The following is a 12,054-nucleotide window of genomic DNA, read 5'->3' on the forward strand; positions in this document are numbered from 1 at the left end:
CTGCTTTTCCCACTCACTAACAAATTCTGTTTCTTCTGTGCTAACAGTTTTACAGTATAGCCTTCAGTCTCCCTGCAAAACCACACTCACTTGTTAAACTCCAATCTTCTGAGCCAGAATTCCCTCTCCTTTGCATTTTTTGTGCCTTTCTGTGCACAAGAACTCACTGGTTTGCATCCTTTAGATATCCAGGCTTTCCAAACCACACACATTAATTCTCTGTGCATTTGAGGAGCCTGGGATGAACAGGGGCTTTGTTGAAGCTGCCAGTGGTAAATCAATATCCTTTGCAGATTAGCCAGCAGTCATCCACACTGACCAAAACCCTGTGTGCATCTTGTTAGAAAGGGTAAACAGGTGTATTTGCATATGCATATGCATATGCAAGAAAACCAGCTTACAACTTCACTACCTGTTCTGTAGGGTTTGAGCTCTTTTAAAATCTGATGAATAATAATGAAGAAAAAGCCATGCATGTCAATCTACCATCAATCTGGCAAGTGAGGTGTGGGGTCTTTGTTTGCAGAAGACTTCCAGAAACAGCTTCAGCAAGTGATGTGCTTGAATCTGACAAGAACTTGGTCCAGTGTCTTTTCTGTCCTTCCAAAAAGCAAAAACTTCATTTGGCACTGACGGGGCAGATGAGGCTTATCCTTCCCACAACACTACCAGGACCCAGATACTGGTGGTAAAATATAAAGATAAAACTCATATTTGATGCAAAAAGTATCACGTCTGGCATGAGATTGCATAGCTGGATACATTGTGACCTGGGTGAAGTGTGACTTAAATCCATGCCTGGGTGAGACCGTAGGAATGAAGTGCCCTGTGCCTCTGTCACAACCAGGCATGAAGCAACTCTGCAGTGAGTGTGCAATAACAACTTCTCCTTACACAACACCTCTGCTGTCCCTAGACCACATTCATCTTGTACCTGCTGTTCTGTAAACTGCTAAAGGCATATCCCTGTCTGCAAAGCACCAAGACAAGGTCCTCCAAACAGGTTTCCTTGCTGCTGGGTTCAGCTGCCAGCCCAGATCCCAAATTCAGGCTGTAGAGTCATTGTTTAAGGAAAAGGAGCATCTGCCTCTCTAAAACACCTCTGCTAACAGACCGAAGTGGAAACAGAATGGAAAACCAACCCCAGTTTGTGTGGGCTGGTCCATTTCCATGATAAAACCTAGCAAGTTTCCAAGCAGCATCAATTGATAAACCAGTGCTGGTGTTTTCCCCTGTTCTTCAGATAAGCAACTCCTGGGAATGTATGAGAAGGTATGCATGATATGCTGCTCAGCTGCAAAGCATTCTGCCAATTAGACTGCGGAGCACAGGACAGAAGGCGTTTCCAAAATGCTGTCACCATGGCTTGGGACACTCAGACAACCAAACTAGGGAATGAGGAGAGGTTCAGAAGAATTGTCCCTCTCTGGTGACACAGGAAAAACAGAAAAATAAAGATATTAATTCCATTTATTCTGGGGTCACTGCTAGATGGAAGAAAGGGCTGCAGTACAGCCCATGGAGTTTGGTTTTGCTGTTTTCTGTCTTCAAGAGGGAGGTCTCCAGTCACAGGGATGTGGCAAACCTGATCCTTTGCAGGACTCTTTGCTGCAGACATCCTATCTACTGTCAAGCAGGTCCCAAATCTGCCCAGACCTAAGGAGTAAAATGGGGTCATATAGTACCTCTCCCAGTATATTTAAATTCTCTCCCCTTCATTTTCACAGACACATTGCACAAATGTGTCATTTTGATGGGTTTGGGAGGAAACGCTGAAGAAAGTGCATTTTTGTGGTTGAACTGTTCTGTTAAGCAAAAAGAAAAAAAGAAGAGGGGAAAAGGAACACTTTAACTTTTAGAACGAAAGCAAATCATCAGAGCCTCCTGAGAAAGGGATATTGCTTCCTGGCAGAGCTAACCATGGTGTAATGCCTTTTCTTAATCTCAGCTCCACAGCTGTGAGGGTGGGCAGAGACCTCTCTCATCCCAGCTCACCTCATGTCCTGCTGCTCTGAGGACCAGGATGGTCACAGATTTCAGCCCCCTCACCTGCACAGTACCCACTCCTTCATCCTCTCCAGTCTGGTCCCCTTGGGTGACATCTCCTCTGTGCACTTTTCCTAAGGACAGAGTGAGTGCTGCCCAGGAGGTTGCCCAGAAGGGTGAAGTGAGCAGAGAACTGCCCTTGGCCCTGGAAAAGCTTTCCCTCTGCTGAGTCAGTGCACCAACAGGAAAAATGGAGATCTAGCAGGAGCAGTGGCAGAAAAGAGACATGGTTATGGAGGTGTCACTGAATTAAATGACATCTGTTGGCAGGCACAAAGAAGAGGGGAGCCTTCCCAAAATACACCTGGCTGCTGCACCTCCACAGCTTCGGGAACCCGTCACACCATAGGGAACCACTCAAAGGAAACTCAGTCTTGGATTGTTTCCCTTTGCTGTGCAAGTAAAGTTCAAGTGTCTCCATGCTCCCAAGCCCCTACAGAGAGGCTGGGAAGAGGAACGCCATGACTGCCGTGGAATATGGGCTGCAGAAAGCCACAAGCACTTTCAGTGGATGCCTTAACTCACAACATCTGCAGCAAGGTTTGGGAATCCACAAGCCATGGGAATTAGACAGCTAAGGCCAAATCTGAAGATGTAAACTAACAAACCAACACAAAAATTTCCCATACTTTTTGTACCATAAATGCAAAGAATGTTTTGGGGCCGCTTTGCTTTACAAGTGGCTTAACTTTCCCCAGTGCAGTTTTACACATTTTTGATATGAGCTCATGTTAACAATCATGTTAACAAAAATTCATTATTTCTTTTCATCTGCCATAATGCTGGAAAGAAAACTGATTCTCAAAACTATTTTGCATCAAACAGATGGGCAAAAAAAAAAAAACCCTCAAACAACAAAAGCAAAACAAACCAAAACACTGAAGACCTGCAAGGGCAGGGTTTTGCTGCCTTTTTCTCCCTCTTTAGGATCTTAAATAGTTTCAGTTGCTGCTAGCAGCAAATCCACACTAACTCCCCTAAGAAAGATATCCCAACTAACTTGGTTCTGTGGGTTTTTCAAATCTAGGGTCTTCCTGCCAGAGACGTGATGGAAATCAGCTGGCTAGGTCAGCCCTCTGCCCTTTTCCTCCTAATGCTGGTAATCCTCATGTGTCCCATTAGAGCAAAGAGCTTGCCAGTTATGCCAGCAGGAAAGCACGGAGCAGCTCTGCCTGCCACTGATGAAGCAAACAGGGAAATGACAGGACTGCTCTCCTTCCTGCTGCACAGGACCCTTAAATCTGGTTTTAAAGCAAAAAGGCTATGGTCAGCCTTTGTGTCCTGCCTGTGAAAAGCCCTCAGGAAGAAAGAGAGCAGAGAATCAGTTGGTGGGACATCGAATTCTTGCTCTTGGCTCTATTTTGGTCTAATATCTTCTTACCTTTGGACATTAAACACCTTTCTGGAAGCTTGGGACAGGACCAAGTGCACTACTTAAAATATATATTGGAAATTGAGATGTTTTATAAATAAGAATGCATTCAGCAATCTACAGGTGACCAAAAAAAAAAAAAAAGTAACACAGGGGAACGGTGGGAAATAGAGGTAAAGGGACAGAATCAAGAGCAGGGAGGTCTTAGGTCAGAGACTTCAGAGAAGGTTCCTGGCCACCAGACCTTCCCTATGTGTCACAAGTCTCCAAAAAGGAAGTGGCAGGTGTGTTCCTTTCTACTCTACTACACAGAACAGAAAATACTCAAGGGGCGCAGTCCCCTGTGTATGGAGAGGAGAGGGGGTGAAGGAGAGTCTCCTCAATGTGCCAAAATACTTGTTTCAGCCCTGAATTATAACAAATTAGGAGCTCAATTCCCCCTCCCCTCTGAAACATCACAGGATGCTACAGTGAAAAATAATAAAACAAGTGTTAACAGTGAGTGAACTAAGCTCTGTCAAACCTGAAAACCCTTGTAAAGCCAAAGATTTGTCATGTCACATACGCAGTCTGTGCTGAGTTGGTTTCACCACTGCTTGATCCTTTTCCACCCCAAAATCTACTTAGATAATTCAGTTGAGGAGATTTTTTTGCAACAAGCACACCTGAACAGGCCAAATCTTTAACCCTTGCCTGTGGGGCAGGTCAGCACAGATAACAAGGATGGTGATGTTAGCACCTGGGTGTTACCACAATACTATGACTGAGTTATGCCCTGGAACTCTTCAAAGAAAAATTGAAGTGGTGCTTGAAGCACACTGTTCCCTGGCTCTGTTGCATGTCCCCTGATGCTGGGGCTGCATCCACGCAGAAAAAGGCTTATCTGGGAAGATAATAGAAAGTGTTTAGTAAGGTCTCTCTTTAGCAGAGAGAAATACCAAATGTCCTCTTTCATAATTTGAGGTTTTGCCAATGTTGTAATCACCTTTCTATTTCCTGTGCCCCTCCTAAAAATAAATATTCTTTTTCCCTTGCCACTTAAAAAAAAAAAAAAAAAAAAAAAAAAAAACCAACAAACTGTATGAAAAGCTTGCAAATCCAGCCTGACCCGACCAAAGCAAGCACCACCATCCATCCCCGTTTAGAATGAATGGGACGGGAGGCAGAGGGAGGTGAACTGCCTTTCCCGAGAGGGTGTTACACGGGAGAAGGCTTGAACACACACACCAGGGGAGCCAGACTGGGGTCCACCAGCCGTGTGCCCACCCTGAGACAAGAGATCTCACTCTCCTGAAGCACAGGGCACACGGAGAAAAAGGCACAGAAAACCTTCTGGTGGTGTGCTACTCATCTGTCTCTCTCAAGAACAGGTCCTCGGGTCCCCTTCCCTGACCCAAAAATGCTCTGTCGATAAGGAAAACGAGACCTCCCAATCCACGTGGGACAAGGGGCTACCCGGAGCGGAGCGTGGGAATCACAACTGAGGCTGCACGGGGTGGGAAGGAGCCCATCCCAAGGAGCTTCTCAGTCCTGGCAGGTTTGTTCTCTTGTGTCCCCATTTTTAATGGCTCCTAAAAAAAGTCCTTTTCAAAATGATGCTTTTCAAAATCCAACACTCTGATCACACCTCGGATACTAATAAGTAAGCGGGCGGCTCTTCCTCGTTCCCCTTTCACAGAGGTAATTTCTTCCCAAACCATCCCCCTGCTTTCCAAATCTGGATAAAACCTGCAAGAGAGTCGGAGGTGCACCACAGGAGTTGGGGTAGGAGGAAGGTGAGCTTTATCGGAACCCCAGCAAAGAGATACTTTGAAGCTGCCTTCAGGAAGAAATTGCTTTGCAAGGTGGAGCTTAAGCAGATTCGCGGAGCCAGCCACGAGCTAGTGGAAATTTAAAAAAAAAATATATATATTTTTTAAAAGTTTTCTTTACCTCCATGTCCTGCAAGAGAGAGGCGTCCTCGGGGCAATGTTTTCTTGCCCACCCCTTTCCCTGTTATCCGTGGGGAAAGCCGGTGGAGGGAGAGGGCGTGAGATGCCGGCTCCTGCTCAGCCCGAGCGGACAGAGCCCGGCCAGCGGCCCCGCACGGAGAACAAGGAAGAAGGGCGGGTGGGTGAGAGGAAGGGAGGGAGGGAGGGGAGAGCAGGGGGAGGCAAGGCAATCGGGGTTTAAATTTAGACACAAATCTAAACAGATACTGTCCTTCCCGGAGCGCTGGGCTCGTCAGACAACAAGCAGCAAGCTCTGCCTGCGCGCCCAAACTTGGGGACACCGCATGTGCATTTCCTCTCCCTTCCTCTCTCTCTCCCCCTTCCTATTTTCTATCACCTTATCTTTATTCCCCTCCCACCCCTCCGTATAGTCTCTATTTCTCTCCGCTGCTCGCAGTTCCTGCCCTGGTATCTCTGCTGCGATCTCTCCGCTGTCCACACTTCCCTCTCCCAGGCTGCAGGGTCTCTTGTCTGTTTATTTGTGAGGAAAGAATCCCTCTCCTTCTAACTGCAGCTGTCCTTTCCTCCTCCTCCTTTTAATTTCACTCAGCAATTAACTGTCTTTAGAGAGACAGAATAGGAGGAGAGCGAGGGTGATTTTTGGGTTTGAAGAGAATTTAAGGCGTTGTCCTGGCTGGGACTCCCAGGAAGGACAAATATCTGCTGGGTGATCCCTCAGAGGGAAGACAGGGCTCAATTGTGAGCAGTAGCAGAGGGTCCCCATGCAAGGTTGTCACTGTAAAGCAGGACCAGCTCTTTCCACCTTGAATTTGTGTCTCACATCAGCAGGTTTATTCTCCCTTCCTGGGGATGGACAGACTTGTGCACGGGAAGCGAGAAGCTTCCGTGGTGGTAGAAAAATTCGGATGGGGAAAAACAAGCGTCCGGAATGTTTTTGCTGCAGTTTCCCTTTCCACCCCGATCACAGTGTTGTAAACCGGACATCTCTTTTAGCCACTGTTTGCATATGCTCCTTCTTAAAGAATTTCAGTCCCCACCTCTCGAGAGCAGGGTGGTGCAGAGGAATTTGGAAACGCTCCCTTTGTCTTTCTGCTTGGCTTCCTCGCCTGGAGTGCAGCTGCAAAGTGACACAATGTCATATCGTCATTTTGGCACCATACCTTGGGGGCAGAAGAGAGTTAAAGCATGTTTTCTAGAAGGGATGCATACTTCTTCTTCTTCTTCGCAGTGTTTCACAAGTCCCTGCTGGCTGTGGCTGAAAACGCTCCAGCAAGGATATAAATGTGAGTGAGCATCATGATATCCCAGCTCCCTGTTACTGACAGTGGTTCTTGCAGTGTAGTTAACTGTTGCTGTCCTGCATGCTGCAGGACTCCCGTGGAATTTGCAGATTTAAATCGTGATCCAATTATCTTCCAGATTCAATATACAAGTCACTCTGTCCTTAGCCAAAAGAATGATAGGCTGAGTTGCTGCAATCTGGAGATTGGGCAAGAGGACTGAAACCCTAGATTAGATGAAACCCCTCTGCTGTGAGCAACCAGAAGATGCTGCAAGTGTAGATATAAGAAAATAAAATCCAAAATAAATATGAAAATGAAACTACCACTTGTTTGGAAATCCTACTGATGTCTTCAAGTCCTGACAATGGTACATAAGGAGAGGGAATAGAAACTGAACTGAGAAATAGGGTTGAGGCAGGGAGGGAAGGATTCTTCCACTGCCCATGCTTTGCCTGCTGTGGCAATGGAAGGAGGATTTCAAGCTCAGGGATTTCACTGGACATGGGTCCTAAGTGTTGTTTTCAAGATATCTGCCATGTAACACACCGTCAAAGTCACACCTTCCATGACTGTTTCCTGCTGCTCAGGGGCTGTTTCAGTATTTTCTTTCTGCTCTCAGGGGTTCTGCTGTGCAGAGGAAACCGTTGGTTTAGGTGTACAGAAAAGGAAACTGCTAGGCAGAGGCAGTATCATTTCACCCATGCTAGTAAAGCAAAAGCCATTACAGGTGGCCCACCATAGTTCTTCATTTATTTCTGCCTCCAAGTATCTTGCCACAAAACAAATCTTTTCTGCCTGCTGGATTCCCAAAATGCCATTGCTGTGGGCATGGTACACAGTACTCAGAGTACTTTTGTAATTTTGTCCATACTTTTGACACTTTTCTATGCTAAATCTTCCTTCCTGGAGGAATGCACAGAAATATGGTGTCTATTTTTCTCCAGGCGGGAAGAAATGAGGTGTGTCTTTGGTCTCCTCTTTCTTATTTCTGGACTGAAAACCACTAGAAAAGATGAAAAAACAACCAACACGCTTTAGCTACAATAACTATGAAACAAACCTTATTAAGGGAGGTTCTACAGAGAAACCGGGTGTTTTACATGATGTGCATTTGCAAGTGTTTTGAAGTATCTTCGTGTATGACTCTTTGCATCCTTCTGTATATCCCTGCTTGCAAACCTGGGATGTAGCAGTGTCTATGAGACTAACTTGTTCTTACATTCAAAAAAAGTTCCACATCTGTTCTGCCCTGCAGGAAAAGCAAAAATAATATAGTCATCACTAGTGCCATTAAAACAGGCTCTGGGGGGAAATTTCATTTGACTGAGAAAATGCTGCAAATTGTGCCCCCCTGGATTTTGCAGCTTCCTGTCTGTTTCTTTTCAAGACCAGCACAGCAAGTTTGTTTCAGAAGAAATGACTGGTGCTCCTGCTACAGGCAGTGTGTGGGGGAGAGGTGCAAGGAACTCCTTCATCCTGGCATTCCTGCAAAACAGGTGGCATAAGAGGTTCTACCATGCTCAGAAACACAGCAGGGCAACATTTGCTGGCTTCTTGCATTTTGGCTACCAAGGATGGACAATGGAGCCTCTGCAGGGTGCCCAGATGGAGTGGGGAAAAAAAGGAGATGCAGAGCCATGTCTATGCTTTATTCAAAAATCAGTTAGTTAAAAGATCTTTGGATGGCATTTGAAACTTTGTCTGTGGCATTTCTGTCCCTGCAGTTAATCTCATCTGGGTGTGTCTGCCAAGCTGCCAAATCTGGGAAGGTATGTTTGTCAGGGTGGTGGGAGAACAAAGGGTGGAGGGAGCTGTGGGTTCCTGCAGGACAGATTGCAGTTCTCTGCTTTTTTAAGACATTTGTTGAGGGTTTTAAGTACGGCTCACCTGTCAGTGCCAATATCTGAGGTGGTTCTGTCCACGTCTCTGACTGGCTTTGGCGGCTGTTATCCACACAATTTCCTGGAATTCACACCACTAACCAGCAGCTGTTACTATACTGGGCTTTTGGCCTCATGAAAATGGGGTCTCAACCCTTCCTGTTTCCACTCAAGCAACTCAATTCTCAACTGAAAAAAAAATAAAGGGGGGAGGGGCGTGGAATAAGGTAACCACCGAGGAAACAACATTTGTATTTCAAAGATCAATGAGCTTGAAAAGCCAACATCCTGTTTTGGATTGGCTTCACCCATCAGGTCTGACACTGGCAGCCCGGCAGGAAGAGAACGTGAGCAGCTTTTTTCTGTGGGAAACTCGATTTTTGAACCCACTGTTCTGCCAAGTGTGCCCCGAGCTGTCTGCCCATGCCCCTCAGCACCAAACCAAACCAAACCAAACCAAACCAAACCAAACCAAACCAAACCAAACCAAACCAAACCACTAAACCAATGTCAGTGGACACTGAGCCTCACCCTCCTCTTCAGGGACTTATCAGCAGGAAATGAACTCAGCTGGAACACTTCGTACCATTGACGTTCTTGTGCTCGGGTCCTGCAGCTGCAGGGAAGCACTTCTGAGAGCACAAACACACAAACACACACGTGCCAACATCTACACGGACACACGGATGCACGGAGCGGCGTGCCAGGCCCTCTGCACCCCTGGGAACTGATGTTGGTGGGAAAGTCCTGTTACCAAAGGGAATTCAATGGAAGGACGTGGCTGTAAAGTGGCTCTCACTAAGCTGAATTGGAATGTGAGTTCGTTTTTTCATGGTGGCCACATTAAAAAGTAGGTGGTAGAGAAACCACTGAAAGATTGAATAATTTCACGTGTTCCTGGATGTCAGCTGGTGCCTGATCACTAACATCATGGTTCAGACTAACTAGGCTTCTTAATTAGGCCTTCCTAATTGCCAGGTTCTGGGCAAAAGCTTGTCCCGAAGAGGAGTAAAATTAAAAAATTCTCTATGGCACAGGGGGCATTTCGCTTCATTATTAATGAGATCACAGTGAGATGGATCACCCTGGCCCCACCAGGGGCTGGTGGGTGGTGTTCAGATAACTGGTGTCATCTCCTACAGCACCTGAACATCCTTGGAGAGCTCTTCTTTCACTGCTGATCTGCTTGACTTCAGAGAGCAAACTGAACTGGAGTGTTAAGAGCCATGGCTGCATCCCATTGTACTTATGTAGTGGTGGCACAAATATTATCAGCATGAGCCACTGACAGCTTGCTTCCATACTGAACAACCCTCTATAATTACTACTTTTAGTACACCAGGCTTAATATAAACCAACAAAACCAGTCAGAACATGGCTGCTGACACAATTCTGGGTGTATATGACACAAATTTTGGTTTTGATCACACTGTTCTCAGGCCAGTGCTACTGCCCATCTCTCAGTATCCTAGAAAGCAGTGTCACAAGCAGTGGCCCTCACCAGCAGCTTCCCCAGCATGCAGACCAAGCTCTGACTGAACAAGGTTTTCTGACTGAAAATGGAACATTTCTGGTCCCTAATAGGTTCTGCCCAGAGGAACTTTGACTTGCCACTGCCTGCATGGTGGCTGTTAAAAAAAGCAAAAGACTTCTGGCTGAACACCAGGCCAGTGCTATAACAACTTTACCTATCTTCTAAAAAATACACCAAGGAAAGAGTCACCAACTAAATTCCCAACCAAGGTTATTCAGGAAGTTTGAAGGTGAGAACAAATAAATGTCTTAGGCACAAGCATGCAACACCTCTCTGCTCAGCAAAGGTCTGCGTTGTGTGCCGCTTCTAGCAGCAGCAGGGCTGGTATCTCCTCAGGAGAGAATCTAACCAACATTTTTAGAAACAATTTGCATGGTGGGTCTCATGTGGCAGCAAGCATTGGCACTTCAAAGCACTAAGCACTTCAGCTTTTGCCAGAGCTGACTCACAGGTCAGTGTCTTCTGCCAAAGGCAGCGGCAAGTGACTTTAATCACCCCGGCAAGTGACTTTAATCACCCCGGCAAGTGACTTTAATCACCCTGGCTGTCATTTGGGGGCGGAGAGCCTGCCTGGCTCAGTAATCAAGCACTGCACACAGCTAGACTGCACAGCCCCCGAGTGTTATCTGGACACAGAAAGGTTTCTGTTCACGGACAGACTGCATGACCTAGACAGGAAGCCTGGACCAGAGCACAGCTAGGCTGTGTCTGAGGAGAAACCGTGCCCAGCCCATCCAGCAACCAGGGTGTCTACAGAGAGAGCTGGCTCAGGAAAAACCAGCTCTAAAGAGGGCAGACAAAACATGATACAAGCCAGGATGGAGACCTTGCCCACTTTCTGACTAAAATACGTCTTCTCCAGGGACACAGGCTGAAGCCCATCACATATGAAACACTGAAATTAAGATTGTTCCATTAATTCAGCCTTGGAGGAAGTAAACTTGGCTCCATTTATGGTGAGATATTACTGCCTATTTACTGGTTTTTAAATGCAGTGAAGCACATGAATTGAAAAGGAGAACTAGTAGTGCCTAGCAATACTTTCTTGACCCTGTTATGCAAGGATGCTGAGAGCCCCTAGGCAATATTGCAGCACAACAGAAAGAATCCTTCTCCTTTCTCTGAGATCTAACTGAGGAAGTGAGAGCCTAGTGGCTGCACACTGGGGGTTTAGAGCTTTTCTTTTCTTTTCTTTTCTTTTCTTTTCTTTTCTTTTCTTTTCTTTTCTTTTCTTTTCTTTTCTTTTCTTTTCTTTTTTCTTTTCTTCTTTTTCCCCTACAGATATTTCAGTTTCTCCTGTACATCTCCAGGAGAAGGCACCAGCAGAAGGCTCCGTGTGTCTTGGAGAGGAAGCAGGGATCTCTGCCCACAGGACAGGCAAGGGGAATACTGGAGGGAAAAAGTATATTTGTTCTGCCTGTACAGGGCAGTAGATAAATAATAGGGGATGGAAGGGTGGTGTGTTTTCCTTGCTGAGTTCAGCCCAACAGGATGATCCATCTGGCCTGCTATAAACTGTGGGTGCTGTGGGGCACCTGGTGGTCACAGAGCACATTAATTTGGCTTTCTCAGTGCTACATTGCTATTTACATAGTGTGAACATACTTGGATCCAGGTGGAAATCATACTTGGATCCATCTTTTAGGACAAGTTGAATTAAGTCTCAGTATTACCCCAGTTTAAAGCATCGCTTTATAAAAATCTTTATAAGGCTACTGAGCACAAAGTGATGGATAAAATAAACTAGCTCAGTGTAGCTTGGAAGAGCCTTCAGTGGAAGGTGGGATGGTGTTCAACTAACAAAGACAAGCCTTGTAGAGGTGAGGGCTCTGACATACACCCTGCAGTGTGCAAGAGGTAACACCTGAGCTCTCCCTAGGGGCAAATCATTCTGTGAGCTTTGTGGCCCAAAACAGATACTCCCTGCTGCTGTGATTAAAGGGTAAGGTTTTCCCAAGGCAAGGCCAGGCCCCAAACACCTGTGGTG

The sequence above is a fragment of the Cinclus cinclus genome, chromosome 2, assembly GCF_963662255.1.
Source record: "Cinclus cinclus chromosome 2, bCinCin1.1, whole genome shotgun sequence".
Taxonomy (NCBI): Eukaryota; Metazoa; Chordata; class Aves; order Passeriformes; family Cinclidae; genus Cinclus; species Cinclus cinclus.